The sequence below is a fragment of the Rhododendron vialii genome, chromosome 4a, assembly GCF_030253575.1.
Source record: "Rhododendron vialii isolate Sample 1 chromosome 4a, ASM3025357v1".
NCBI classification, from domain to species: Eukaryota; Viridiplantae; Streptophyta; class Magnoliopsida; order Ericales; family Ericaceae; genus Rhododendron; species Rhododendron vialii.
This window is the reverse complement of record NC_080560.1, coordinates 30,068,183-30,095,925: the sequence shown is the minus strand read 5'-3', so window position 1 is coordinate 30,095,925 and position 27,743 is coordinate 30,068,183. Positions and strand designations below refer to the sequence as shown.

Sequence of the window (27,743 nt, the reverse complement as noted above, 5' to 3'; positions counted from 1 at the left end):
GTATTTATTTTGATTCTTCCACGTAGGTTTTTCATTACACACCTACATGCATTTGTTTATTTCTCACAAATAAAAGTCCTCTTGTAACATGATTTGAGAGGAGTACGTAATAGATAGACAACGTTACTTTACTATTTTGTAGTGTGACTGGTTCCAAATTAATTAATTTAAATTCATGAAAAGACCATGTGCTAAAAGACATCTCATTATTAACATCAGGACTTCTCTTATAATACCATAGTGATTACCCGTGCCTAAAGGCACGGCACAATACGCCGATTAAAAAAAAAAGACACCACACAACACTTTTTTATTACAACTTAAAAAAAATTATCCTTCCCTTCTAGTAATCTTAAAAAACCCAAATGAAAAATTTTATAATTTATTTTTTAAAATTCTCTTCAAATAGACAACTGGTATAAATTGAACTAATTTCTTCTAAGAATAGTTTCACAACAAATAATGCCACACTCGTTGAAAAAGTAGGAGCACATACCCAAATGAAATTTGTAATTAACTTATGCACAACCATTTGTTAACAGCTATCACAATCAACCAATACTTATATCACACCTGTATCTAATATAGTTCAACCAACAACTAATCCAAAAAAAAAATGAATAGTTTTAAAACTCCACTTCCCGTAAGTTAATGAATGCTGTTTTTTTTTTATTAAAAATAATTCTTGCAATGGAATGCCACAACTTGAGTTTTTTCTCCCTCCAAATCCAAATCAAAGGAATGCTACAGGCCTATAACTGAGACAAATTATCAAGCACTACTACTTTCAATCATGCGTCCAAGAAATAGGTGAAACAACATGTTACAAAAAAAAAAAAATTTAAGTTTATTCTTTTGTATGAGTAAAGTTTTTATAATATTTTTCTACTGTTACCTCAGTTGATGGAATAAAGAAATTAAATAGAGTTTTTTAATAGATGAGTGGACAATGCACAACATCCCAATAATAGAGTTAAAGATTGACAATAGGGAAAAGAAAATGTTTTGATAATAAAAGGCTCATTGTTAAATAAAGAAAAAAAATATGTTTGTCTCTAGAAATGACAACATTGCCAAAGAAGTAAGGAAAGATGGAGGGAGGGAGAGGATAAATTTATTAAAGAAGTTGATTGGATGGCTATAACCTATTGAAAATTTGATCTGACGGCTGGAGAGGTACTCTTATTTGTATGTGTACATAAAAACAGCTCTGTTTTATAATATAGATTTATCAGTAAAAACGGTAGATAGTCGATCACACTCCAGTAACTCTACTAATTTCTGGTGAGTTTGATTCCGAATATTTCAACAATTGAAAAGACACATGATGAAAGACATCTGGTAACTAACATAACTTGAGAGATGTAGCTCCAAAGCTTTGTGGCGAGACTTATTCCGGAAACCTTCTTCAATCTATAAGTTAAATTTCGCAAATAATAAAATGTTAGCCAACCAAAAGTAGACCATCCAAATTACTTTATGGATGATTTTTAAAAAAAAATATCCTTTCTTAATAAATCATCAAGATTTTCATCGCAATTTTTTTTTGCCAACACAATTTTACAAATAATTAATTTTTATTTGTTACTTGTGGACCATCCAAACGAAATAAGTTTAATAGAAAGAAATAACCAATAAATTAGTTCAATATGAAAAGTGCAATAAAAGTTGAGTAATGAATAACCGTTGTATTTGATTCAAATATAGATTTTTTTTGAATGCCAAATATATATAGACCTGTTGCGGTTTTAAAAAAAAAACTATGGGGAACCCGAAAAAAAAAAATTGTTGGGAACAATAAAAATAGCTGTTGGCAGGGACGGAACCAAGATCTTGTAAACACGAGGGCCAATCTATGAATATGATTTTGAAATTTGAAGGTTCGGGAATTTAATAGTTTGTTTGGTTTAAATTTTGAGGGAGGTTTTTTTGGGTAGTAAGTAGAGAGAGATAGAAAAAGAAATGAGATCAATAATTGAAGGAAAAACTTATGGGAGACCGTGCACAGAGAGAGAAATTGGGTTTTGGGACAAAAAACGAACACATTTTTATGTCTAAATAATATCCAATACAAAATACAATACCAAGATGTTCTCACCAAACAAAAAAACAAAAAAAAACATTAATATTTAAAAAAAAAAACCCCGAAACCACGCAGGGGCCTTAGGCCCCATATGCCCATACCTCCCTCCGTCTATGGCGGTTGGCATTTACTAACAAATAACAAAAATAATTTATTTGCTAAGGGGGTGTTCCGGTTTTTCCAGAAAGTATTTTTTTAAAAAGAAAATAATTTTAAATTCATAAATTATGTGTTTACATAAATAATTTTTTTACTAATATAAATTTTGTTAATAAATCTCATTGAAATATTTTATACGGTGCAAAACCATCCGCAATTAATGATATCGTTACAAACTCTCCCTTTCTCTCTCTCTCAACCCCATACACCACCCACAGCACACACCCGCCACAGACGAAATAAACAAACGGATCCCTAAAAATAAGGACATACAAGTGCAGTGGGGACCACAGTGGGGATCCCAACGGTGTCATATTTCTGTGCGTTGCGCTCCTGCTTCGTTCATTCTTCCACCTCTCTTGCTCGCTCTCTCGCTCTCTCTCAAAATACAGAGCATTGACGCTCCATCGATTCCTTCTCTCTCCATCGATTCCTCCAAGGCTTTCTCACCGTACCACCACATTGACGCACAATCCCATATCTACACCGCCGCATTCGAGATCGCTCGTTTTTGCCACCTCCATTAACGACATCTCTGGCTCCTCTGTTCGCCAGTTTCCGTTAACTCGTTTCTCTTCGCCTTCCTCCTCCTCGTCGTCGTCGTCGAGCTACTTGAATGGCTGGATACCCACAACGGCCACTCCCACACCCGAAACCCCTCACAGACGAAACCCCCTCCTCTCTCCCTCTCCCAGGGAAACGAAGACTCCAAACTTCTATCCACCACCTCTGCTATTGGCGGCGATGCATCTCCGGCCGCGCCACCGGCCAAGGACTGGAAGGGTTAGGCATAGCTGTTTGGATAGGTGTGGGTTTTTAATGGAGCGGTTTTGCAGTCAAGTTTCAATTTAAATAATAAAGGTTTTCGACCAGTACCTCACATTTATCTACTTCTATACATTTATCTTCTTCTATTAGGGTTTTCTTTTGACGTAAACATTGTTCTACAATGGAATTTCAGAAATCTTGAAGGAATCTGGATGGGGAGGAAAAGAGGGAGAGAAAGAAGAGAAGTGACCGCGACGACGCAGCCAATAGTTTTAGGGGTCGATTCTGAATGTATTTCCTCCTCTCCGTAAAAACACAGGTATCGATCTCTTACATTTTTTCAAAAGATTTGCTTGTAATGTAAATGATAGGATGTCTCTATCTGCTGCTTCATTGTGTTTTTTTTTTCCTTCAATTACTTCTTCGTTTTCTGATTCGGCACATGATGTCTGTTCGCCGTCCGACGAAAGTAGGGGTATGTTCTCCGTGTTTTCATTTACCGCCAACCAAACAACACCAAAACAAAAAAAAGTAAAAGGAAGTTTCAAGTTGCTCTGTTTTGTAGAATATCCATGAGGATTTCCAGTTTGACCTATGAGATTTAGTTCTTTTCCCATGATTTTGTTTGGAATAAGTTGTGATTGGGGTGGGTTTTGTGTATTTTCAGCGAGTTGGTGCCTCTCTCTATCACGAAAGCTCTATTGTTATTTGGGTGATGATCGAGGATTAAAGCCCCCGAAAGGTAATTTTCTGAGTGTTATTTTGATGATTTCGACTGGATTCAAGTTGTGATTTAGGTGAGTTTTGTATATTTTCGATGGGTAGGTGAAGAAGAAGGGTAAAACAAAATAAGGAAGTGCAAATTGTGAGTGACTAATATTATCTTTCTCTTTTTATTATGGGTTTTGGTCTAATTCACACTTGCTTTGATTACTTTTTTCCCTTTTGTATGTCTTAAATACTTGTTAAGATGTCATTAAACAAGCCTAAAGGACGGAAAGAAACCATGCCCTTTGGTTTTAGTGGTGTACTGATGTATTTTTAAAAAAAATAACAAAGACGGGCAGATAGAACCATGGTATTCAAGTTGCGTAATATTTGAAAATATATTGTTTGTCTTTGTCGTTTCTTTGGATGTAAGTTGTTTCTTATTTTCCCTCACATGTTATGATAGGAAGAGGATTCAATTGGTTTGGCCAACACCACCACCACCACCACTTATTTTGCTGTTTTCACAAATTGGGAATTGTAAAAAAAGGTTCGCTCTGATAGTTCTCCTTTAGATCAGAAATCTAGCTTTGTGATAAAGTAATTTTAGTTTTTTTTTTTGTCCTGTCCAGGTATGCTTTGGTAACTCAATGGAGGTATGATTTTATTTCTTGCATTTTTATTTCCATTTGAGGAGTTAGAACTAGTGACTTACAGCACATATACTCATAGTTTGTCATTTTGGCTTTCTTCCCAATGCTATGATGGGAAAATACTTTTGGTTGGTCCGCTTATTTTGTTTGCCAAGCAGCCAAGGCACTCTTAGTATTTTTTAGTGAGTTATGCAACCTGACTGTCTCCTTTCCAGTACTATCGGATTCACCTTAAAAAATGGAGTTCTATAGCTTCTCATACAAATTTACTTAATTTTGTATGAAGTTAGTTCTGAATTGGATAGGAAGTATCGATAGTTGGGTTGAAGGACTAGGAATGGGTTAGAATGTCATTGCCTTGGTGATGCTGCAATTTCTATTGCTGTGTTACATCACCTAAGTATGGAGAGTAGAAGGAAAAAAGCAATAGATGAATTAATTCAAGCTGTTTAGAAGGGTGGTCTTGTTCTGATTACTGTTTGGGCTGTGAACAAGAGGATAGGTCGCTGGTTAACGAATGGACCCCACTAACGGATAAGTATGTTGAGGAGTGGATAGGACCAAGTGACCCCCGTATGCGCAATCCTCCGTCCTTGTGACCTTGGAAAGCATCCCCGAAGCTGAGGAAAATAGAATGGGAAAAAATATCATGGATACTTCTTTGATTACGAAGTTGCCAAAACTATGCATGCAACTTCTCGAATCGAAGGTAACCTATTGGCAACTTCTCGATTACTTCTTGCTTCCTTTATGTGTTTGTTTGAGCTATAAAAGAAAGGAAACGCTTGCTTTGGTCTGTTTTGGGAGCGGTAAATTTGCGTTGTTTTTCAGCTACGACGAACTCAAGACGTTTGACTCCGAGTTCGTCAACGTTGACTAGGCCGTCCTCTTCGATCTCATTCTGGTTCTGTTGATATTGTGCGTTTCGTTCTTCCTTTTGATTTCCTGATGCTGAAACCTTGACATGGGTTTTTTGTAGATTGTGATTTTTTCCTCTCGTTTTGACGATATTTTTTTTTCCTGTTTATATATGATTCTATTAACTCTGGAGTTTGATGTTAAGATTGTATTGCTGTAAGCTGTTTTTGTATTGGAAACATCACCTTCAGGAGTAATAAATATTTTGGGGACATGTGTGAGGCATTGTTATAATCTTTGAGTCTTTGTGCATATGTCATTGTTGATCTTCTAACATCAGTTAGAAACTAAAGCTTTCCATACCAGTGATATTGCGATGTTTGTTTCCTTCTGTAGCGAAACAAATGGAATAATGCCAAAATTCAGGAAGGATGGTTTTGCTGATGAGTTTTGGACTAACTAAAAGGCAATTGTACCATACAAGCAATATCTGTCATCCTTTCTTAAATGTGTAACATTTTTATGGGTTGTTTGTCCACTCTATCGGTCCTCGTTGTGTCAGAATGGTCATACTATTGTAAGCCTCCCAAAATTATGAACAGTGCTGAAAACTTGGGGGAGGTCCTTCAAGGTGACCATATAGAACATATAGAAAATTTGATGTACACCGTGAGCATCTAATTCGATTCCTTCTTTTTTCAACTTATTGTTGGAAACAACATCCTTAAATGTTATTTTTCTTTTCATGAAATGAAATCAGAAATTTTCTAATTATTGCAGTTCAATATGATGGAGGAGCAGCCATGCAAAGTAGCATGTGGAGTTGAAGGTCATGATTGGATCATGGCGTATAAGAAAACTAGCTGTACGAGAATTGCTTATGGGTAATTACGCTAGTTGTTAATATGTCTTCATGCCATGCATATCTTAATATCTTGAAATCAAGGGTTTGGGGAGTTCCAATGACTAGACAGCGTACACTCTCCTAGACTGGTACTCATACCTCGGTAACATAGAACAACAGAGTGCCAAAGGTGTGACCTGTGGTATACAAGTACACAAAAGAAAATAGTAGACCTGATTATGAAATCTTCAAACTAGTTGTTGTCGAAATACAGAGAATATGAGCAAAGATGCACTCTCTTTGCGACCATTTGTGCAGTTGGATCATAAATTGACCATTCACTTCATTCATTGGTGCATCACTACCCTCAAAGGAATATAGGTTAATTCCATGTTACAAAATGCTTTGAATAAATGACCAGCTCCCTTGCTACCTGGTAATGATAAGACCATGTTCTTCCCCCCCACCCTTTATCAGTTCAACACTAATTCTCTCTCTTCCAAATAGGTTGAGATACACACGAAATACATGGAGGATCATCATTAGAACCATCATGTTCAACACTAATTCTCTCTCTTCCAAATAGGTTGTCTATGATCACATTTTCCTATGAGCTGTATTTACTAAGAATGTTTATCCTGTCCATTGTCAACCTACTAGTGTGTCCAAGAATTTTCCCCTTTTGAACCCATGCATTATCTGCTTCAAAGTTGATGGTCTCTTAATTTCTGCTATGCCCCTCATTGGTGTCAAAGACTCAAAGCAGATGGGACTGATACCATAAAACTTTCTAAATCCCTAGTGTGACTCAACCAAATCTGAACACAAATTTAGGATAAAAAATCCAAAGATTAGAGGATGGTTTTGATTGTTAAGCACTTTAATACTTATAATGCCAAAAAAATTTATCGAAAACATACTGAACTTGTTCTCCCTTCTTGGTGTTACTGATCTGTTGTTTTGTGAAGATTTTATTGATGAAACTGGGTATATATTAGGCTTTCTAGTGCTTTGCTTTTTAATTCACCTTTGCATAGGGATTTTTTTTGCTTCCCTGTCAATGCGGAGGAATCTGAGTCACATTCGTGACTTGATTGAACTCAAATTTGTTTAAGGCGGCTAGTCATGTTTTGGTGTGTGCGATCATGCTAGACTTGCTAGTTCATAATTAGCATTTGTATGAATGCTTTGGAGTGTGAACCTAACCATGGTGATTTTGTTAAGCGGCCAACTGTTATTTGGTATATAAATTATATTCCATTGTTGCCCACAAGTTACTAATAACAAATTGTAATTGTGATGTGTTCATTCCCTTTTTTGCAGCTCACAATGACTGGAGAGTATCTCGCTCGACTCCTTACATTGGTTAGTGAAAAGGCCAAGAAAAGAGGAAGAGAACTCTTGTGTGCTTGATCGATGATATGTGTTTGTTTGTCTACTAAAATTGTTGCCTTGGAAATTATGTTACATAGTTCTGTCAACGAAGATGTCTCCATGTATTTTCTGCTCGTCATTTACTCTTGCACCTTTGTACCTTAGGATACTTTGGTTGTAGTGTTGAGGCTTTAAACCTTAAAGTTTTGTATGTGACCTTATTCATGGCATTCTAAGCGCAAAGCGTCAATTAAAATGAAGGAAGTTATTACTCCTATGCCAAGTTGCAGTTCAGCAATTCGTCATTATAAGTACCCCATTGAACGTGGCTTTGTGTCCGACAAGGGTAAAAAGGAAGGGGTGGGGGAATGAAAACAAGGGAATGTGTAACAAACTAAAAGATAAGTTGATCTTTTGATATCCTTAGGCCTTAGGGTCTTGACTGAATGAGCTTTTTTTTTTTTTTGTGAGAACAAGCTGCTTCTTTTTTTCCTTTTTCTTTCTCTGTATTGGTTTGAGATAAAGCAGTGGCCGTTTTACTTGCAATGAAGTTAGAAAAAGTAGCATCAATATTTTAGTGGAAATGCACTGAAATGTGTATAAAAGAGAAAACTTAATGTTCTGCTGTATTAGCTTTAGACCATGGCTTTGTATTTGTTTCTTCATTTGCTGATTTATAGGCAAAATGGCTGGTGGAATCTGCGTTGGTTCCGCCGAGGCTTTTCCGGAGCATTGTGAGGTAAATGACGCAACCTCTAAATTTTACCGTTCTTTATGTATATTCAAAAGAAAAGAAAAAATTGAAGTGATGCTTACATCTATGATTCATTCGTTTTAGGAAGAATTTTTATTGGAGAGTGAAATGATCAAGATTAGGGTGGCAGATTTAAAGTATAAAGAGGTATGCGGATCATGATTCTCTGAGTTATTATAATTATTAATGTTTTTGTGTTTTATGTGTTATAATGGCACATGTTATGGGGTTTTGAATGTTGTGTCTTGTGACTCTTTGTCATGTAATGGAAGGTTTTGCCTTTGTTTACATTTTGATAAGACGAATACGCGTTGCTGCAAATGTCTTGATTTTCTAACGATCAATTCAGATTCTGCTGGTTCATGGCTAGTTTATGCTACTTTATGTTTGTGAATATGTTGCCAACCAATGTTAAGGTTGAACCATGATACGTGGTGATCTGTTTTGGGTAGTCTTATCACAAAACCTGACATTCTGTTGCTGGAGTAGGATTAACATAAACACCAAAGATGCTAGACTTGTGGACGTAGGATCTGTGTGTATGTGTCCTGCTGCAGGTCTTCCTATTCCCATTCATCTTTGGTTTGCAGCAAGTCAAAGTGAAAGGATGGGCCCAGGCATGTGGTCAACCTGAGGAGCGGGTAGTTCTAGGTATGCACTTCAATTTGATGTATTTAATTACAAAAAGAAACTATAAGAATTTGGGACAGTGATTTCTAACCTAAAATCTGTAGCTCTAAGGTAGCCCCCTTGAGCACATGAAAGGTGTTTTCAAGGTGACAAGTGTTATGCAAGGTGATTGGTGGGTCAAGAGATTATTCTTGGTGCCTATTCTGTATGAACAATTAGCTCAAAAGTGTGTAAAATCCTTATATTAGAAGGAATTTTCCAAGCCCACCTACAGTCGCTAACTTTTTTGTTTGACTGTTTTTTTTCCTTGTTGTGCGTGTGTTGGGGGGCGGGGTTGGTTGGGTTTGGGTTTGGATTCCATGGAAAAAGAATAAGCGGTGTTACTGGTGAACTCACTCACAGAGGAAACCCACACAATCACATCTGGTTTATCCATTTAAGGGCCAGCGAGCAGCTGATGGAGAACTGGAGATCCAAAGATGGCAACGTGGAATTCCAGCCACCATTAGACCATGCGTCAATGACCTTAAGCTTGTTCTCTATCAAAGTAGAAGGGCCCTCAATCAACTTGGAAAGTGGCAAAATCCAACCTGTCCAATTCTCCAACCGGGGGATTGTTCCTACCATCCGTCAGGGCTAGCGTTTGCCCTAATATCATTATTCCAAAGATCAGCATACTTGGTAATTCTTCTCCAAACAGAGGAGTGTGTAGAAGGAAATCAATTTCTAGTTGAATAAAGTTGTCATACTTGCCTTTCAAAACCCAAGCGCACACGTGTTGTCTTCCTGGTGAACCTTCCAGTTGACCTTAATCACATTACACTCTGTCATCAGCTGAGATCAGTTTCTAGGTTTTGTTTCCATTAGCCCAGCCCTCTGCATCAAAGTTTCTTGTGATCATGAGTGATAGTCTACAAGAAATCACTGTTGATCTTATCCAGGTGGTCATGGATTCGGGCAGGGCATTCCATTTCATCACATAGGAGCTTTGATCAAGGTTCCTAACAGAAATAGAGGCATTTTCTCTTCCACCTTTATAAACTACTTCAAACTTTGAAAATGATCTAGTCAGAGGTTTAGTCTCTCGTGATGAATAGGACAAAGTAGGTTAGTAGCTGAATCTCAGGGACAGGAATTTGTAAAGCATTTGCATTCTGGATTTTGTGTTTGAACCTGTCTTTTCTGGAACAAGGATTGTTTCACTTAATCAGGATAATCTTTTAGCTAGACAATGGAGAAGGTTTATAAATTCTAGATATTGAGTGAAATTTTTGATAGAGGCATTACCAAAAAGGATATTGTCATCTGCAAAAATAGTTTTGGGTTTCTGCAGAACATTCGTGAAACCATCCTTTTGGATCCGACGTAATCTACAAATCAGAGATAAGTGGGGGAGGGTACATCTTGATATAACATTCTGCTTGGGTGTTTCTGAGAAAATTTGGACGTGGACATGGTCGGAAGAATTTATATTTCTACAGTGCTGCTCGTATGTTAGAAATGATAGAGCATTAAGTTCTGTGTTCATTTCCTTGCATGCATGGCTAGTGAAAATTCACAGCATTTTTAAAAAGCTTAGAAGAGGCCCAAGGAGTCTGTTTTATTCAAGGAAGCATGTAAATGGTCAGGTACATGTTTGATATGGCAAAACCAAGAAAAAGTAGGATACTCTGGAAAATTCCATAAAAAATACTCCCACCGTCCTGCAATGTTGATTCCTTTTGGGAATTCCAACTTGTTAAGGACCATTCAGTTAATGCTCTCTGTTAGTATGATTGGCGTTTTCCGGATTTTGTCAAAACCATTGGAGTCTATTTTGTTCTTTTTTCATTTGGGTTTGGGAGGTCGTTCTTTTATTTTATCTTGTCTAGACTCTCCGCCCGGTGAATGAAGAAATGTTGAGAAGCTCATGCCTTGAAGGATGCTCGGACTTTATATGAAAAAGGTATATTCATTCATATGCATTTAGTTTAAACTTTTTTTTTCATGCATCACTTCTAAGTTTTATGCCTAAACTTCAATAGAGTAATCACGTTTTTTTAACCCTTAACGCAGTAGCTCTCTTTGTTTGCTTTTGTGGGTGATAGAATAATTTTTCTAAGGCATAGAGTGGTGGCTGGCTTTGGTTTGAAAGAGAAATTTTTCTAAGGCACGGAATGGACAGTGAGTTGCGCTCGCGGGGCACTTTCCTAGCGCTAGCCTTTCCTTTGCTTGTGCATCCCGCGTGTGTGCCCACCCGTGCGCCTACCTCACCAAATCTGAACCATTTGCCTTGCTGGTGCATTTTTAAAGGTAGCGCTTGCTAGAGCTGCGCTGGCGCTTGCTAGCGCTTGGTTTATTGAAAATGTTGTGAAGGGCTGACGCTTGGTAGCGCTTGGCTCTTAAGTCGACTGGGAAGCCATGCTAGCACTTGGTAGCGCATATATGTCGTCCTCTAATTGGCTCCTTGTTAGGTTTCGGTTCATACCCTATATATACCTATATATTTTTCACTCAATTAGGGTAGTACACACACGATTTTTGGGCAGCCATTTTATAGAGAGAGAGATTTCGGTTCATACCCTATATATACCTATATATATTTCACTCAATTAGGGTAGTACACACACACGATTTTTGGGCAGCCATTTTATATATATATATATATATATATATATATATATATATATAGAGAGAGAGAGAGAGAGAGAGAGAGAGAGAGAGAGAGAGAGAGAGAGAGAGAGAGAGAGAGAGAGAGAGAGCTCTTCTCCCTATTTATTTGGGCACAAATTTGCATTTGATGATTTAGATCTTGTATCTTGGTCATCTTTAGTCAATCTAGAGAAATGCTTCATTTCTTATGTATTCTCTCTCGATTGTTTTAGTTTGCAAAAACAAAAATCTTCATTTCTCTAAAATTCACTCATACATGCCGATGATACTACTTGGCCGGATGATTCCAGCGCCGCGGTGAGCGGAGATCGAGGCGTTGGACTCGTGGTGGCTATGGGATCAAGAAGGAGCTCGGGGAGCTACACCAAAGTGGTGTAGTTAGGTTAAGCTTTTGGGGTAAAGTTGTAATTTCTCTCTTAGCACTTTGTAAACCTTTTGATCTATAGCAAATTTGGTAGTTAGGCCGTGGATTTATGCTTAGGGTGTGTTGACCCTAAGTAGTTTCCACATACATCCTCGCGTTTGTGTTCTTTAGATTTATTGCTATTGACTTTAATTGTTAAATTGTTAGAATAGCATGGAACTTGGTTAATGGATTAAAATTGGAGGTTGCGTGAATTTTTAATTGGTTGTCCTATTCACCCCCCCTCTAGGACTCTTCTAGTGCTTAATATAATTTCACTCTCGGATCTGAATTGAAAAGAATTTATTCCCATTGCGACCTTTGATTTTCAATTTTGTCTATATTGAAACAGTTAGGAAACTATGTGACACTGTAAACAGATAGGGTATTATTTTTATAATTGGAAGAAATGCATTATATGCAACAGTTAGGAAACTATATGACAATGGTACTCAAATGACTTAGTTGATTATGTTAGCACAGATTCATTCAGTCCTTGGTGAGTTGCACATAATCAGTTGTTAACAACTTAACACTCTTTAATCTTTAAACGAAAAATAAAGAGCAGGTGTTTTTTTGATTTTACATGCTATTCCTTCTTGCACTGAACAGCGTATTCAAATAAACTTGTACGTTGACATCCTTAATTATAGCTAATGTGATCTGCAGAATAAGTTCTAAATCAGTTGTTTTTTGTTGTTGGACTCAAGGTTGTTGTGTTATTTATTTCAGGTTAGAGTGAATATTTGTTTGCTTTATCAGCAAACCAAATTTAACCTTCTTCGGGAAGAGAGCGAGGGCTATGCAAAGCTGGTATGATCATTCCATCTGATTTTCTGAAAACTAAATTTGTTTAACATTCTACTTATTGATTTTTTCTTGTTTTCCTTAACGTTGGAGAATTTCACTCTAACGGGATGCTTTGCAAGCCATTTTTATGGTGTCTTTTTTCTCCCAAATAAAACATGGTTGTTTGCGTTGAATAACCAATTCATTATATTCTTGTCATCTTTTGGCCGTTGTTTGTTACAATGATATATGCTATGGCGAAGGAAAACTAGCGTGGGGTTTAACGATGGATCATCTGTCCTGGCATTTACTACATATTGTTAGACAACCAATGCTGCCACATAACTAAGGAAGGACACGAATACGGGATACATACATGATACGACACGTCATTTCTTTAAAATTAGGACATGGACACGTTGAATGTAAAGTTTATTTGTATTGTAGAGGTATGTTATGAATTCACATCAAAAGTTGGTAACATTATTTCTAGCAAATTAAGAACGATACTATGATGATACAAATCAGCGGTCCACATAAGTATAGACGAATTATACATATGTGGAAATTTTCACTCAGGGCCAAGTTCTCAAAATTAGATTTTAACCTTTTAAAAAGTCCTTAGCATGTTCCAACAGTGTCACCAAAGTGTCCTAGAGTATCCAAAATGTGTAAGTAAAAGAGATATATGATAAAAAAAATTGGACAAGTATTTAGGCGTGACTGACACGTTTCGGACACGGATACGTGAGGCCTGTAGACGTGTTCGTGCTTCTTAGCCACATAATGTTGGAGAACTTTTTCTGGCAGTGATGAATCTGGTTGGCTTTGAATTGTATAAATTGAGAGAGAAAAAATAGGGTTGTTGACAGTCATGTAAATGAGCTGCCACATAATGTTGGTTTTTTGTATGCTTGTAATTAGGTTTGCTTCTTTTGGGAAGTTGTAAATGCCTAGTGGTCTCTTAGACTCCTACATAACTAGAAAACTGGCCATTTTGGCCTCCACTAGTACTTCATCCTGTTGTAGGTACTAAATTTATTTTGGGCAACCATTAGTGTTTTTGGATTCTTTATGCTATCTTTGGTAGAAATGGTAAATAGAGTTTGCCATACGATTTTGGAAGAAATTTAATTGAAACTCTTATGTCAAAATTGCTAAAAAAAAAATGGTCTTTACTTTTTACATCGATGAAAAGTGAAATTTGAAAAAATATGCTTACTTTGAGAAGGCCAAAGTGTTTCGCGAACACATGCAAGACAATTATTAGGGTTGAAGGTGGAAATTATTGATAATCCTGAAGGCTTATGGTTGTCATGTTTGAGGCATGTTAGCCCACAGGAGGTCTGGGCTGCCTTGGCTTTATTGATACTTGATATGTCCATTAGTTTTTGGATCTTCTGGATGTTATATATGTTCTAGGAGTTTCAGAATCTTGACATGATTTCCCTTTAGTATCACTTAGAACTGTCTTGGCATGTTAACTTCTTTAGTTAAGTCATGTTGTTTCCTTGCACATCTTCTTTAACCTTCCCCAACCCAACTTGCTTATTTTATTTAGTTCTGAATATGCAGGTTACCCTGCTTTGTCAAGGTTGCGAAGAATCAACTCAGAATGCATCAGCAGCAACAGTTGGCATAATTAAGGTTTACATTGAGACTGGTTTGTTCTGTTATATAAATTCTTGGACATACTCTCCAAGCAATATAATTTTTACAGTCGCTCATCGGACACTTTGATCTAGATCCAAATCAGGTTTTTGATATTGTAAGTTGAGCTTTTCTATTATATTGATTAACTACGTCATGCACAGTTTTTCCTCGGAATTGTGTTTGATACCCTAGGTATTGGAGTGTTTTGAGCTTCAGCCTGATAATTGCGTGTTCTTGGATCTGATTCCCATATTTCCTAAGGTATAGTCATAATATACTTGTGCGCATTTCCATTGTTCTGTCTTACTGTTAAGGTTTTTTTTCCCTATGATTGAATCTGTTCAGCTTTGCTTATTATTTCCACTATGTTGCAGTCTCATGCTTCCCAAATTCTTGGTTTCAAGTTCCAATACTATCAGCGTATGGAAGGTTTTTTTCCCTATGATTGATTCTGTTCAGCTTTGCTTATTATTTCCTCTGTGTTGCAGTCTCATGCTTCCCAGATTATTGGTTTCAAGTTCCAATACTATCAGCGTATGGAAGTGAATCGCCATGTATCATTAGGGCTCTATCAGCTTGGAAGACTTCATTGATCTTGATAGCATGTTAGTTGTTTTGTGCATAATCTGGCTCGTAATGGGGTGCTTTCAATTTATTTTCCTTATTATTGTATCAATCTTCAACTTAGATTCCCGTTTTAAAGTAGTTATTGACGTTTCATTGTTACATTTTGGTTAGATTGTGTTTATTTTCTTTGTTTAGCTCATTATCTTTCGGTATATTAACTTATTAGAAAAAATTGTTCTTTGGTATGGTTTGGCATGATACATCACTGTGAAGTGTGAATGTTTAGTAGGTTTGAATACGCTGATAAGAAAAAACAGATGTCCATTTTGAATAAGTAATATCTCAATTGGGTTGGATATCTGGTGTGTCGGATGGGTGATGTCTGCTTGGGTCTCTTTGTTGTACAGCATCTTGGATGGTTTAACTAGGCTATGTGGCTTGCTCCACTACATGTAGGTGATATCAGATAACTTTTGCTATCGGTGCTAACCTAAATGGAGCACTTATAGGGCTCGTGCCCCTTGACTGAACCAACTGGTGTTTATGCATGAATGCCCAAGTCCTTCTGAGGCACAAAGATTTTGTTGACCATCCCTTGACATGGGGGCACACCACATGCATGATGACCCTTTCAAGTACCAAAGGGCTACCTTAGTTAAACTGCGAAGCACCTAAGCTTAGAGGCATGCCTTAGAGACAACAAAGATTTTGGTGTACTCTGTGGGATCTTGGTGATTTGTGGCTTGGAGGCTAGAGGACATGATACCTGGCGGTGTGTCCCGACAGCACAATTGCCTTAGGCTAGTAACCCTAATAAAGGAATTCTGAATTCGCACCATTGGATAAAACCTCAACAGTCGAAACAAAATCTAGAATATCGAAGATCACGACTAGGACCACATGACGTACCTTCTATAAACTGATGGCCAAAACCATCTTTCATTGTAAGTTGTCTCCTTCTTCCCCAAGAAGTTCAGCTGGGTTGCTTCCCCTTCTTCCCTTGGATACCTCAATGTGTGATGTGTCTTGCATTTTTTGGAATATTCGTCTGCGTTTTATTGTCGTGTCACGTGTCCACCTCTGCACTACTTGATGCTGGAGGATTGGTTTTGTTTATTCCCAAGTCCCAGCCGCCGCATTTTTTGTTTCACTTAATTGCTAGTTCTATTATCTTATATTTTGTATCTGTTTCAGATATCCACATCTACTTCCCAAGGATGACGAGGCGTTTGAGCAATATAATTCCTTTTCTTCTAAGCGGCTTGATGAGGTAATCTTTATTAATTTACAGGGTTGTATTCTTTGTTCTACTTGGTTAGCTTCTTTATTGTTAGTTCTAGTACAAGTATTATTGTTATTTTCTTGCTTCTTCTCCTCTTTTTTCGTTATCTCTTCATTAAATCTTGCCCTACATATTGGGTTGGCTTGGTCCTTCAGTGCCCTGCCCATTTGAGCAAATCTCTTTAGTTAGTTTTAAGTGAGGATGTGAGTAAAACATGGTATCCTCCTATTATGCATATATGTACACAACTAAGGAGCGCATACACTGATGAGGAGGAGGTGTGTTGTTTTGGTATCCGACCTCTAAAATTAATAAAGCCGTGTCTGACATGACTTCAACGTATACTAATTGAAAAGTTATCCATGATGTTGACACTTAAAACTTCCTGACACTTCCGCTTCACTTTTTGAATTCTCCTAACACGACATGATGAATCTTTTTTTAGGAACAATTTTCTTCATTCTCCGGGACAAAACTTTACCCACTTTGAAATATTGAAATACTTGTATGATGAACACATAAGTTGTATTCTATTGGTTTACAATTGTTTTGCATCCTTTAGACTGCAGTTGCTACGTGGATAGTATCTTGATGTTTACTGAATATATGGGATTTTCTTTTTTTAGTTTGTGTTTTCTTATTTTATCATTAACTTTGTTTAAATATTCCATGATATGACGTGTTACAAACTTATAAGTTATAACTTTTAAACGTTTCTTATGCATGCTGTCCTTCATTTGTGAAAATCATTGTGTTGGTGTTTGTGCTACTTCGGTTTGGTGCACATATCACGTAGTATTTTATAATCTATGAGAAGCTATGGGTTGAGTGTTTAGGACATAGATGGTATCCGGTTTTCTTCCTCAGATAGTTTGCAATTTTGAATCTGGTTGGTATTGTCCACTTGTTTAGTTTTTCTGTGACATGCTTACAGGCTAATAAAATTGGTAAAATAAACCTTGTTGCTACTGGAAAGGATCTAATGGAAGATGAGAAGCAAGGAGATGTGACAATAGATCTTTTTACTGCTATAGACTTGGAAAGTGAGGCAGTCACTGTATGAGCTTTAGAGCTTGAAAACAATCAAACTTTTGGCTTGCTTACTGGATTTCTTTCAGTGAATGACTGGTAAGCTTGATGTGTTAAAATCTGGTATTCAAATATCTACGAAGTTTACTTTGTCCTTTTTGGCTTATGAGCGTCAGAATTAACTAGCTTCCTGTTTCCCCAAAGAAAAAATATACGAAGTTGCAACGGCTTGAACCTATTCGTTAGGATTGTATTTGTATTGGCTTAGCTATGTAACTTCGTTAATGATTGTTAGGATTTGTGTACTTGAGACAGAGTAATGAGTATCTCCATGATAAGCTCATAACTGTTGAATTAGTGCTTTTATCTGTTCAATGTATCATTGTTTGGTGAAATGAAACTTTCCTGCTGCCCCCGTGTGCGTTATTTCTCAAACCATTTTTTCGCCCGTGTTATCATGGACGATGCTTTTTGTTCATTGGGGGTTTGTTTATGTTAGTTTGCAAACATGAAGTGGGTACAAACACAAAGTAGGTTAGGATCAAAAGAGAACACAAGACACAGGATATATTATTAAAGAACACTGAACTCTGGCTTGAACTAACTTGGTTATTACAATAGGCAGAGCCCTCCTTTTATAGGCGTAAGGAGGGAATACTGACACTAGTATTTACATCATGGCTTACGTACAAACATTACTACATAGTACCACATATAATTAGGAGTTACTATTACAAGACTTTGACTCCTGACATTTCTACTGTACACATAATTAACTTACACTATTCACACAAGACTTTCAGTACTATTACAAGACTTTTTGCAATTATGTTGATAATTACACCCATCTTTCTGGATGCCATGATTAGTTTTGTACGAGATACTGATGAACACTGCATGTCTGACAATTCTCATATTACATTTCGCTGGTTAAAAGTTTTTCAAGGTTTGTGTGACACGTCTTTGGGTTTTCTTGACTCCACAGTTACTTTCATCTTTTTATTCTCTTGGGTTGTGAGAAGGATGTTTTTGGACTAGGCGCTTCAGGGGATGTGAGATGTTTTCTACGTAGGCTACGCATGTATTGTCCCTTACGGAAGGTTATTTCCCTTGGGTGTGTTTGAGCTTCACTTAATGTGGTCGTTTTGGTAATAGAATGCAGGCTTACCACGAAAAGTCTGTTATTAATTTTTTAAATGAAAATCGCAAATTTTTAAGAAAAATCTTGCTCTCTCTCTCTCTCTCTCTCTCTCTCTCTCTCTCTCTCTCTCTCTCTCTCTCTCCATGCGTGCGCGTGTAGGTCTGTTTGTCCTTTATTGGGTATATTGCTTCACAAATTATGTGTGGCTTGGTCATTGCATGAATGAGGTTTCAAAATGGGGAAATTACCAAAATCGAATGGGTTGGGCACCTCTTTATGATTTTTCATTTGAAAAATGGGTATTCTGACACCAAGGCAGTTCCAAAATGGTAAATGGTCAAGACTATATTAGGTTGGCCTCCTCTTTGTGATTTGTCATACAACAAATGGGGCTTTCTGTCTTTGTTATTTACGTGTGGTATACTTCTTGTATAATGGATCATTAGTAACATTATTAAGCTGGTCTTTGTCAAAGAATTATGTTTTTTTCCATCTGATTTGTGTGTGAGTGATTAATCCAACTTTCAGTTTGGCTGTATAAAGTATTAAACTTTTGAGTCTGCAAAATCATACTTATGTTGACTTTGGTTTTTCAGGTATCATGCCCATATTCTTTTTGATCATCTTTCACCACTTAATCCGGCCGAACATAGTCAAATTTGTAACAAATTATTCAGGTATATCTCAATTTGAATCATTAGTTAGACTGATTGAATATCATTAGTTTCTGTCTATGTTTTTCAATCTGATTGGAAGTTTGACTTGCTTTATTTATCTGTCTGTAACCTTATTCTTTCATTAAAGTTCCGTCTTCCCAAGTCTATTTTTCTTATTGAAAGTATGCGAGTACTTCATTTTCACCTTGTGTTGCACTTGTCCAGGCTCATTGAAAAGTCTCTCTTCAGCATATGAACTTGTCCGGCAAACTCATCATCAGAACTTAGTGTTGCCTTCCGCAGCTGTTAGTGATTCAATGGAAACAAATTCATATGTAAAGAAAGAGCTTTTTGAGATGCTTTCATGTGCTGGACCTTATCTCTACCGCGATACAATGCTGCTGCAGAAGGTGCATTATTTTGTAGTTCCATGAGCTGTATTATGGTTTATAGGAGTTATAGCCCTTTGTGTGTGCTAAAAATGGTCTCTCTTTGATTTTTTGATAAGCAGGTATGTAGAGTATTGAAAGGTTATTACCTTTCTGCACTTGAGCGTGTCAGGTGTAGTGATGGATCTTTTGATTATGAAAGTGGTTCCAGTGTAAACGGAACTCCTCGTCCGCATCTAATGGAAGCCAGGTTAAGGATTGAGGAGGCCCTGGGAACATGTCTGCTTCCTTCTTTGCAATTGACACCTGCAAATCCGGCGGTTGGGTAGGAGATATGGGACGTTATGAATCTGCTTCCGTATGAGGTAGGCATTCTGTCATCGCACTCTAAAACTTCTATTCGAGTCTCCATTGGGTATACATTGCTCAGTGGCGTTTGTCTTTTTAGGTGCGTTATCGCTTCTATGGTGAGTGGGAAAAAGATGATGAGCGTATTCTAATGGTTTTGGCTGCAAGGCAAACTACAAAGGTAAATTATTTGTTTTTTGGAATTGATTAGTCAGGTCACTTCTTTTGGCGTTGTGGTTGAGAAGTATTGGTTGCTTTGCCTGGCTCTTTCAAACAGTTAGATACGAGAAGGATCTTGAAACGACTTGTAAAGGCAAACCTAAAGCAGCTGGGTCGAATGGTTGCTAAACTAGCTCATGCCAATCCAATGACAGTGCTACGAACAATTGTCCATCAGGTACTGTGTCAACATTTGATTAGCAGGCATCTATGATTTTTTTCCCTAAAATTCCGTATTGTTACTCTTGTTCTTGTTATTTACTCCTGTTGTTCTCATCGCTATGTATTCTTGGGCTTGGGTAAAATGATGGTCCGTACACTTGTTTCCTAGCGTCAATTTGCTTCCTGTACATCAAATTGCGCTAATAGTGCCCTTAGATTTAGCACATTGAGTCAATTTAGTAAATCCGTAGCAGCTGTTCCGATTGAATGGAATCAAGGGTTTTAGAATTCAACCATTTAAAGAGGACATAATGATCCACTCATTATTTGCTTCCTCCACCGCCCAAAACCACTATATCCTTCCCCTTCCACAATGCTTTTCCGCCACTACATGCCAACTCTCTCTCTTTCCGCCCACCCCCCCCCCCCCCCCCCCCCCCACCCCACCACCACCACAAAGACCACTAAGAGCTGCAACATAACTTGCTCTCTAATGTGGGATGGATACTGTAAAATTGCTTTCTTTGTGTTCAGTTTTACTTTGCTTTGAACAACTGAAATCAAACCCAGAATTGGAGAAGAGAGTGGTGGATAGACGAAGGTGATGGGGGAGAGAACAGACTTTGCCAATGGGAGGGTGGATTTGCTTATGGAGTGATGGGAGAGGGATTTTGTGGTGTTGGGTGGTGGTGCGAGGAGGTTTTGTGGTGATGGGATGCTGAAGCTGTCTGCACTCAGAAAGGGAAAGAAGATGAAGGGGAGAGAGGAATGGACTAATTTTCCCTTAAAATATGGGACCATGCAAGACACATGGCCATTTCCCGCCATTGATTGTAACAGATGCTAAATTTACCAAATGTACAAAATTTAAGGGTGCCAAATTTAGACGAGGAGAAAACTAGAAGAACCTATGGTGTGTTCTTTCCCTTTTTTATGAGAACATTCATGTTTGTTAATTGTGATGTGTACAGATAGAGGCATACCGGGATATGATTGCTCCTGTTGTGGACGCAGGTTGGATTTATTATACTCTCTCTCTCTCTCTCTCTCTCTCTCCCTCCCTCCCTCTCTCTCTCTCTCTCTCTCTCTCTCTCTCTCTCTCCCTCTCTCTCTCTCTCTCCCTCTCTCTCCCTCTCTCTATTGTGTGTATGTGTGCGTGCTTGCAAGGCTTCCTTTTTTATCTGCATAAAATGTGGTTGCTTTTGAAAAAGTAATGTGGTCATGCACTCGACCTTCTGTTCTTGTCTGTGGCATGGATTGTTCCATTTTTAAGAGAGGGGTTGGGTATATAGTCTGTAGGCACAACTCTTGCTCATCGTTGGTCTTGGAATTAGGTTCTGACCTGAGGCTCACAAGTTTTGCATGCATCTTGATCAATTGTTTAGGACATTAATGAACACATTTGTATCCATTCTTGCCTTAAACATGGTCATTCTGTGAACTTGTTCATGGATATCTTAATTGGTGAAATGAGATATATTGCACAATTGACTGGATGAGAATGTTTGCCTTTCTAGAGTTTGTAAGTTTCAGTTTACTCTCTTTGCTGTACTCTCCTTTTGTGGGGTATTTCTTCGAGTGGGTTAGGTTTGTTATTTGAATCTCTACAATTACTGCACCTTACAAGTTACAACATGACAAAAGTCATGAAATCAGGAAAGAGTGCATAAATTTCTCTTGAAAATGTTGCAAGCTGTTAGATTATGGGTTTATTTGTAATTAGTTTATTAGTTGTTCTATTGTGTAATTAGTTCATTCTCTAGGACAATAGTGTAATTAGTTTAGTGTATCGTATATCTAATTCACGTTGTACGCTGTGCTCTGATAATTCAATGAGAAAAAACCCTATTCACGTAAAACTCTCTCTCTCTCTCGTTACTTCTTAACATGGTATCAGAGCTGTACGTTACCTGGATGATAAAGCTCTTGATTCAAGCCCTGGCTTGCTGATTCAAGCCCTGGCTTGCTGATTCAAGGGCTGATTGAAGATCAAACAAACTCTTTCAAGGGCTGTTCGACCAGATCTGCATCTGGTTTCTCTAGTTTCTCTTGTTGTAGCAATACTACAACATATTGATACCACTGATTCGCACTGCTGCTGGTGTTTCAGACCTCCGACAGCATCGCCTGACCTTCGCCGGATCTCCGGCAACTTTGCCCAGCCTCGCCGGACCTCGCCGGACCCTCATCGGACCTCTCTTACCTTCGTTGGGTCTGGTTAGTCAGTTTTTGGTGAGTTTAAGGACGGAGTCACCCTTCTTTTTTTCCCGGCAGCAATCGTTAGTTCTGGTAGAGTATATTCAAGTTTTTTTTTGGCCCAATATGTGCTAGTGTATTGTTCGATATTTTATACAGCTTCGTTGAACAATTTTTTCTGCATCAGTTGTGTTCAGAGTTGGCTAAGTTTGGGTTTACAATCACTAGTTGACTGTGTTGACCGGTTATCACTTTATTGAGGTTGTTATTTGTCTGTTGCTCCTCCGGGAGGTGAACTTTGTGGAGGAAGCATGCTCCTCCGGAAGGTGAACTTTGTGGAGGAAGCATGCTCCTCCTGGAGGTGAATCTTGTGGAGGAAGCATGCCTCCTCCTGCAGGTGAATCTTGTGGAGGACGCATGCTCCTCCTGGAGGTGAATCCTGTGAAGGAGGCCTTGCTCGTCCAGGAGATGGTCACCGGCAGAGTTCTTGGAAAAGGTGCATCCGGTTGCAAGATATATCATATACCCACATTAATGTCCCCTTGCGCGCATATACTCACGTCACGAGGTGGGTGTGTGCGGGCATAATTGAATCACGGAGGGAACCTCGTTCCTTGTAGGATGACTTGCCGGGAGATTTTTTTTTTTTTTTTTGTAGGATGCTCGTCCGGATGTGATGTGTATCGTATATCCGCATTAATGTCCCCTTGCGCGCATGTACTCATTTTGCGAGGTGAGTGTGTGTGGGCAATAATGTCCCATTGTACTGTATATCCACCGGATCTTCGCAACATCTTTTTATGGAAGGATTCACATCTGATCAGAGTTAGGAGTATGAAAGGACGTCCTTGAGTTCCAAAAATGGTGTGATTCTTCAGTTTGCGAGGAGGAGTAGTATAAATTCATTTTACCTTCTCATTTTTTTACTTTCGACCCAAAAGAAAAGTTTAGGAGCCTTGGGATTTTTTTTAGAGAGAGAAAGTAGACTTCTTGGCCTTGGTGGAATTGTGATAGTCTTGGAGGAAGTAAGTGGGTTCTTTATATAGGGAGGAAGTAATATCCGGATCCTACAACTCCGGAAAGGAAAAGTAAGTTTAGGAGGGTGGCGTGATCCTCCGCGAATTCACTCAAGACTTAAAGCCAACCCCCACCCATCCGGCGTTTTTTTTTTTTTTTTTTTAACATCTCTTCCCCCTTATTACTTTACTTTCCTCTCCTATATTTTCATAACAACTCTTCCCCTTTTTCCTTTTTTTGTTTTGCTTTCGGTGAGGGAGGAGAAAAAGAGAGAGAAACCGAGGGGGAGAGGGAGAAATCGAGAGGGAGAGGAGGGAGAGGGAGAAACCGAGAGGGGAGAGGGAGAAATCGGGAGGGAGAGGAGGGAGAGGGGAGAGGGAGAGGGAGAAACCGAGAGGAGAGGAGAGGGGAGGGGAGGGGGGTCGGCCGAGAGGTGGACGAGAGGGTTTCAGGCCGAAGGAGGGCGAAAGGGTTTCGGCGGGTAGAGGCCCCGGCGGGAGGGGGGGGGGGGGGTCGGTGGGAACTGGGTCTCGGCGGGAGGTGGGTGTGTTGGCGTTAAGGGGGGTCTCGGCGGAAGGGGTTTCGGCGGGGTGGGGTTTCGGCGGGGTGGGGTTGTCGGCTGTGGGGGTGTCGGCGGGTAGGGGTTGTCGGCGGGAGGGGTTTTAGCAGGAGGAGCTTTTGGCGGGTGGGTATTTCGGCAAGAGGAGGTTTCGGCAGGAAGGTGTGTGCCGAAGGAGGAAGTTTTAGCTGGGGCATTGAAATCAACTCGTGTGGTGGATCTCGCGGACTTGTGGGGGCGATTCGTGCGGTGGATTTCACGGGGTTCTTCGAGGTAAAACTTTTTTTTTAGTTCATTTCAAAGTTGTAATTTTGCCAAGGGAGCAAGCGGAGTGTCACGGCGCTTCCTCCTTGACGATGAATCTTTGTTGTGGACCAAGGGTGCAAGGGGGATGCATTCGGCTCCCTCCCCTTTCCAAAAAAAAGTGAAACTTTCTTGTTGTTGCCAAGGGTGCAAAAGGGATGCATGCGGTGCCCTTCCCTCGCAAAATTGAATCTTGATTGTTATGTTTGGTAATTGTCTGACAGGTGCCGGGGTTCGGATACATTGTGGTTGAAAGAAATGACGGCGCGGCCCAAGCTTCTTGTCACTAGCCGTGCCGGTACCGTGGTAGAACCATGGCGGGAAAGTGCTTCTTCCGCGGCTTTGAAATCCAATAAATCTCTTAAAACGGAGAAAGACAAGCCACCTCCTCCCTTGCCTAGTCCGGAATTCTGGTTTCGGGCACCCTATCTTGGCGGCGGTGATAAATTGTGGCACTTAGTAGAGGCGGATGCAGAGATTGGGAAAGTGGTTGACAAGCCGTTGTTAGGGTACAAGGAGGTTTCGGTGGAGGAGGGTTGTTTTATTTCTCCCAAGTCCGTACTGAGATTCCAGGTTGAGCGTGGTGAATTTCCACACTGCTTGTCTGCTTACAGGAATTATGTTGTTCCTCCGACTGCATTTGCGACTTGGGCGGATGATATTTTGGAGAATGCCGATTTTGTGGAGTTATTGCGAAAAGCCGATGTCCATCGTGCCGTGGTGAACAGTTTGCGATTGGTTGTTCTGCGGGAGGCGGAAGTGGATGGATGTCATGGTGTCCCGATGGAGTGCCAATTCTCATACTCTTCCGGTAGGTTGGGGAGAGACCGGACCCACTTTGGAGGATGTGGGCTGTCTGTTGAGGTTGCCCATGTTAGGAAAAGTTGACCCGTCCTCCGGTAGACTCTCCCCCACGCAGCAAGGTGTGGTGGATGCGCTGCGGAAATCCGTTCGTCGAGAGAAGGATCCCGATGGGGGGAAGAAGGGTCATAGTAGAGTGAAGAATACCTTTACTGAATGGGCACGATATTGGTATAAGGATTTCGGTTCATCGAAGGCCGGGGAGGAAGCTCATGTAGTAATCGATGGACCGGGGTTAAAAGAACCAGCACATTTGGCAGCGTTCCTAGCTTATTGGTTAACTTGGTATATCTTTCCTGGTCCACCCAAGGATGGTGTTGATACGGCCTTGTTTGAGCTTGCGGCGATCCTTGCTTCCGGGGAGTCCGTACCGTTGGCCCCTTTGTTTTTGGGGACTTTGTTCAAAAGATTAGACATGCTTCAAGATGCGGCGCGACGCTCTTGCGGGAGGTATGACTTGCCGATTTATGTGGCCACCAACTTTCTTCATATGTTCTTGTTTGAGCGGTTTCCTAAAGTTGCGCCTAAACCGAATGATTTTGGGGCGGGTGGTAGTGGAGGTAGGGGGAACCGTGCCGAAATGTATGCCAGTCGGCGCGATGGTCCGGAAGTGGCATCCGGGATGTGCGGGGTAGTATTGCCGATGTTCTTGATGTTGAGGGAGAGTTTGTTGCTCGACCGCATGTGAACACGCCGAAGGGGGTATTTCCTTTTAATGTGTACTCGGAGGAGGATGTGGTGGCCTTTGCGAATAAGGATGATGCATCCACGGCGGAGCTTTTTAGGATGAGTTGTATGATGATGGGGGAATTACCATGTTTTGTGAATGGGAGGTATGGTTCTGTGATGTATGATCCGATGAGGGTTGCACGCCAATTCGGGTTTGATCAGGGGGTGCCGAAACCATTTCTGCCGTCGGGGGGTGTGGGAGATGGGTGGAAAAGGTTCCTGAAATCGGCTTTCCCGGCAGAGCTTAGGTCAATGAATACAATCACGTTGCCTGGGGCTAAAAGGATGGGGGGATGTACGAAACTCTATAGGGAGTATTGGAGGGATAACCTGGTACGCTTCCTGGAATATGTGAAAGGAGTTCCCGTGTCTTTGGGAGTGGAGGATGTAGTGAGCCAGGATGGTGAGTTGTGTCTTCCAAAGGTGAAGGATCCGGTCCTTGCATCATTTGGTGCCCGTTCGCCATATGTTAAGGAGGAGGTATTGGGGAGGGTGAAAGAACATTTGGAAACTATATATGGTACTGTGGAGAAGAATGTGGGAAGCAGTGTATCCGTGAGTGACGGGGCTGGAGAGGGGCGGGCGGAGGGAGTACGATTGAGTGGCAAGCATACTTCAAAGAGGCCTGCAAAAAATGCTATGGAGGTGGCCAAGCCCAGCAAGCGAAAGAAGGTTGGGGTTTGTCACCTTTGCATGTCTTTAATTTTCTTTATTTTTGTTAAATTGTTGGTGTAATGACGCTTTTCTCTCTCCCTTTTTTTAGATTACGGAGGGAAACAAGGAGAGCTCTGAAGCGGTTCAACCTGGTGTTGTGGAGGAGGTGATAAGAACGCCACGAGTGGGGATTCTGGAAACGGAGACTGGAGGAGGTTCAGAGGTGCCTTCTACTTCCGTGGAGGTGATAAGTACCTTAGATCAACATGCGGCGGCACACGGAGGTATGGACGACATCTGGGGGGATGAGGGAGTGTCTTCCGGGAGAGTGCTTCAGCCGGGGAAAGGTAGTGAGGAGAGCTCGCAAGCGATTCAACCTGATGCTGTGGAAAAGGTGGTAAAAACACAAGTGGAGGTTTCAACAATGGCGGCTGGAGGAGGTTTGGAGGTGCCTTCCGATTCTTTGGAGGCGATAGGCACTTTCGATCAAAATGTGGCGGTGCATGGAGTTATGAATGATATCTAGGGGGATGAGGGGGGATCGGTTATGGGGGGGTCTCATCCATGGAAGGGTAAATCACTCCGTCACATGCGTTCGTCGGGTGTGGTGCCGAGCGAAGAGGGAGAGGAGGAAATGGAGGAGGAAGAAGGGAGTGAAGAGGAAAGTGAAGAGGATGATTGTGATGGTGACCGAAGGGATGAGGAGGAGGGTGAGGAAGAGGCCGGTTTAGTGGAGGACCAGGTGGGATTCAACCATGTGGAGGAGGGCGGTGGTGGCGAGTCAATTGTGCAAGACTTAGCACCATCGAGCCTGCCAGAGGGGGCGAATAAGACTGAAATGCGCAGTAGTCATCGTTGGTGGAAAGAGGGTGCCTTTATGATAGCGCGCTATCCGGATGGGAGTGTCATTGTGACTTTGGAGACGAAGGAGAAGGTGACGTTGCAGCCTAGTGTGTTGTTTGCCGAGGCCCGGGAGGAGCATCGACCTTTGCTGTCCGACATCTTTTTTCAGTGGCTCAGTACTTTTGTTCGGCTTGGCAACGTGAGTACCTTTTCTAGGAGGTTGGCGTTAATTTCCTTGGCATCGTTTGTGGAATTATTGGAGGATGTCAGTTTGCCAAAAGCTACGCCTGAGGAGTTTATATCTGTTTACGATGGTTTGGCTGCGTTGGGAAGTTATCAATTGGAGGTTGATTGGCTCCGTAAGAGGATAGATCAAATGGCTTTTCTTCTTGAGCTCCCGCCTTGGCGGGATCGGTTGGAGAAGGTAAGTAAAGAATTGGAGGTTGAAGCGACGGCGGCG

At 40.2% G+C, this 27,743-nt stretch overlaps 1 pseudogene; it reads left to right on the top strand.

The window, feature by feature from the left end:
• The first annotated feature begins 4,382 nt into the window (after positions 1-4,382).
• On the top strand, positions 4,383-25,745 carry LOC131323888 (uncharacterized; annotated as a pseudogene).
• Positions 25,746-27,743: the final 1,998 nt, after the last annotated feature.